Below are 3,811 nucleotides of genomic sequence, written 5' to 3'. Positions count from 1 at the left end.
TGGTCTATATAGTAAAGAGGTCGGTCTACACAGTGAGGAGGTCAATCTGCATATATAGTGAAGAGTTCATCCTGCACAGTGAGGAGCTCGGCCTAAATAGTGAGAAGGTCGATCTGCACAATGAGGAGATCGGCCTGCACAATGGGGAGCTCAACCTGTATAATGGGGAGGTCGATTTGCATAGTGGAGAACTCAATCTGCATAGTGAGGAGCTTAGCTTGCATAATGAGAAGCATGGCCTCCATAGTAAGGAGGTCAATTTGTATAGTGAGGAGGTCCGTCTGTATAGTGAGGAGGTCGATTTGCATAATGGGAAGTTTGTCCTGCATAATGGGGAGGTCGGTCTACAATGTGAAGGTCGACCACCCCACTATGCAGACCGAGGTAGCCACTGTGCAGGCCGAGCTCCCCATTGTACTAATTTATCTCTCCACTTGCATGTCGACCACCTTAGTGTGTAGACAAAGCTCCCTAGTGTGCACACCGATCTTACCAATGTGCAGGTCAAGCTTCGCATTATGCAAGTCGAGCTTCCCAATATGCAGACCAACCTACCCATTATGCAGACTGACCTCCTCACTATAGATCATCCTCCCCACTATGCAGGTCGAGCTCTGCTATAGTACTTGCTTCCACATCAGACTTCTTTATTAAGTCGCATCATTTAAAAAATCCAAACAAGCATGGCTAGTCAATGTATTTTTAACGTCGTTCAGCTAATTTAACGACAAGGGATGCATTGCTTCAATTTTTTTAAAATTAGAAACCCAATTGAGACAAAAATAAATTGAGGGACCAATATGCAACTTTCAACCTAAAATGGAGACTGTTAGAATTATTTAACCTAAAATAATAAAACAGAGAAAGAAATAGAATTGAAAAGATAAAAAGAGATAAAAATAATAATAAAGAAAATAGGTTCATTCCATTGTCTTCTTTAAAAAATAATTCATTATTGATTATCAAAATATTATTGTTAAATTAATTATTGTCTTTTATTTTCAAATTAATCAATGTAAATTATCATTTAATTTGTTGGCGATTTTTCTAATAACCAAAGTATATTCTCAATTAAAAGCAAGAACTTTTTAAATTAATCATAATAAATTTAACCAAAGTATATTCTTAATTAAATATTATTATGTCTAATCATATCTATTCTCTTACCAATTTTATCAAGTAAAAAACTAATTAACCAAAATACATTATTGATTAATTACTGTTAAATTTTTCACCTTTAATCACTATTAACCAGGGTACATTCTCAATTAAAAATAAGAAATTTTTAGATTAGTCATAGTAAATTTCACAAAATACATTCTCAATTAAATATTACTATAGTCCTAGAGGCTTAACACTCTATGAAATGTAGAAATAACATAAAAAAAAAAAAAGATAGGGTGGAGAACGTGAGAGAGAACGAAATTAGCACTCCCTCTCAAAGAGTTCCTAAGTCATCCAAAGGTGTTTCCCTAAGTCTCTTTCTTTAGAAATTGGACTAAGCTTTATTTCAAGTTTTTCCATTGTTGTAATATTTTTTCTAATAATGTAATCTCATCCAATTATCTTCTAACTAATCCAATATCTTTTAGATATATTTGGTTGTTATAGAGATTTAAAAAATATTTAAGAAGATCTTGTCAAATTTAAAAAGATTTGGTAGTTATTATCTTCTGATGTTTAAAAATATCAAATAAAATATCTAAAGATATATTTGTCCCAAATTATCTTTTGTCATAAATATTTTTGAATTATTAAAGTCCTGTTATGGGAAAAAGATAGAGAAAACTAGAGCGGTCAAAACGGGTAACTCGGCCCGACCCGATCCGACTCACCACGAGTTGGCCTCTTAGTGAGTCAACCCAACCCGACTCATTTATTAGCGAGGCAAAAAAATTCGAACCCGACCCGACCCACCACGAGTTGGTGGGTTAAACGGGTTGGCTCATTGACTCACTTAATTAACTTTTTTTCACCCTCTTCTTCTGAGATTCTTATAACATGTTACTTTGATCGATCAAATGGAAACAGTAATAATTTGACCATTTGATATAAAAGAAAATGAAACAAAAGAGACATATTGTTATATATATTCTAAGCTATCAAGCATAAAATTTTGCCAATTTAGTTTAATGAGACATACACAACCGTTTGACCAAGAAACTACATATAGCCGTTAACAAAAATATATAGCACAAGATAAAATTGTCATGCTTGTAGATATGTCTAAAAACAAGATAAAAGAAATGATATATTCCTGAATTATCCAATCTATAATATTATCCATCTATTAAATTGGACTCCTAAATGGATAAATCCATAGTATTATGCTCTCTTGAAGCATTTTCTTCTTTATCTCCATCTATAATATTATCCAATTTATATTCTTAGGGTTTTATTTAGAGAGGGAACTTTTGGAAAGACACAACGCGAAAGACTTTATTGCTAAGTAAAGGTTGTGCATTTTGAATAACTAACTTAATTAATTTGATTTCAATAAAAAAAATAGGATTTGAATAATTAATTTAATTAATTTGATTTAATTAAAAAAAAATAGGTGGGTTGGTGAGCCAACCCGACCCACCACAGGTTCAACCCATGTGAGCCGGGTCAAAATGAGCTCGCATTAAAAACTTTTACATTTTTTCCAACCCAACCCGACTCAAACCCGTGGTGAGCCGGGTTGGCTCACAGGTCTCAACCCATTTTGACCGCACTAGAGAAAACGGCTAAGTCCAAGTTTTGTTTCATATTCCTCTTCTTAGCTTAACCAATTATAGGTTTCGAAGTGGACTTTTAATTAGGGTTGACCCAATTACGACCTAAGAGCCTATAGGCATGTTTTACCATGTTAAACATGTTGGATTTGTGATGATGATTTTAATATGTACTACCGATCGGTCTTCTGTAGAAATGGTAACCTGATTGGTCGATGCTGCTATAGGGTTTTAGGAAATCTTCATTATTTTGGGAGAGTTGATCGTTCGGTGACTAAGAGAATGCATTGACAGAGCGATTAATTATACGGTACAATAACTATTAACTTACTATAATTAAAATTGTTCTTTTGAAAATTTACTATGATTGGTGTGCTTTGAAGAACTACAAGAAAATCTTTAAATAACAATCAATTTTTGAAATAAAAATAATTGGTCAACTAATTTAGGTACTAATTTATAAACTAAAAGTTATTATTATCTAAAATAGTATTTATTATTAATAAAAAAATTATAATTACTTTATGAATTAGACTTGGTCATTAACATTAATTATAAGTTACTAATATCTCAAAAAAATTTAATTTATAAATTGAGATCTTGTCAATAACCAATTATTTTTTATCTTTAAAATTTGTTACATTTAAAGATTATTGCGAAATGTGAATCTAAATTATATGTAAGATGTGATAATACATACCCATGCCAAACTTTTACATATAAAAAAAACTAATATAATATTGTCCTTTTATTTATAAAATTATAATCATGTCCTTTCGATACCGGTTAAATGTGAAATGTTGAAGTTTGTGTACGATATTAATTTTTTGCCAGTAATAAATTAAATAGTTTGTTCAATTTGTTTTGTTCATGAAAGGAAGTACAGTTGAAGATAAATTGCTCTTAAAGTCACATCCTTTCTGTTTTCGTCATTATCTAAAAGAGGGTGAGCCATTTGCTTCAAATTTTGCGTCGCTTCATTAAAGTTGTTACCTCTATCTATTATCCTATCCTAGATTAAACTAGTATCTCCTTTGCAGCAACCAACACAAGAACAAAGGAAAGGAAGATCATTTGGCACATTGTTTCAAAAG

This window comes from Vigna umbellata, chromosome 6 (assembly GCF_029865625.1).
Source record: "Vigna umbellata cultivar VRB3 chromosome 6, Vumbellata_1.0, whole genome shotgun sequence".
In the NCBI taxonomy this organism is placed as follows: domain Eukaryota; kingdom Viridiplantae; phylum Streptophyta; class Magnoliopsida; order Fabales; family Fabaceae; genus Vigna; species Vigna umbellata.
The sequence above is the reverse complement of the archived record's forward strand: the minus strand, read 5'-3'. Positions refer to the sequence as shown.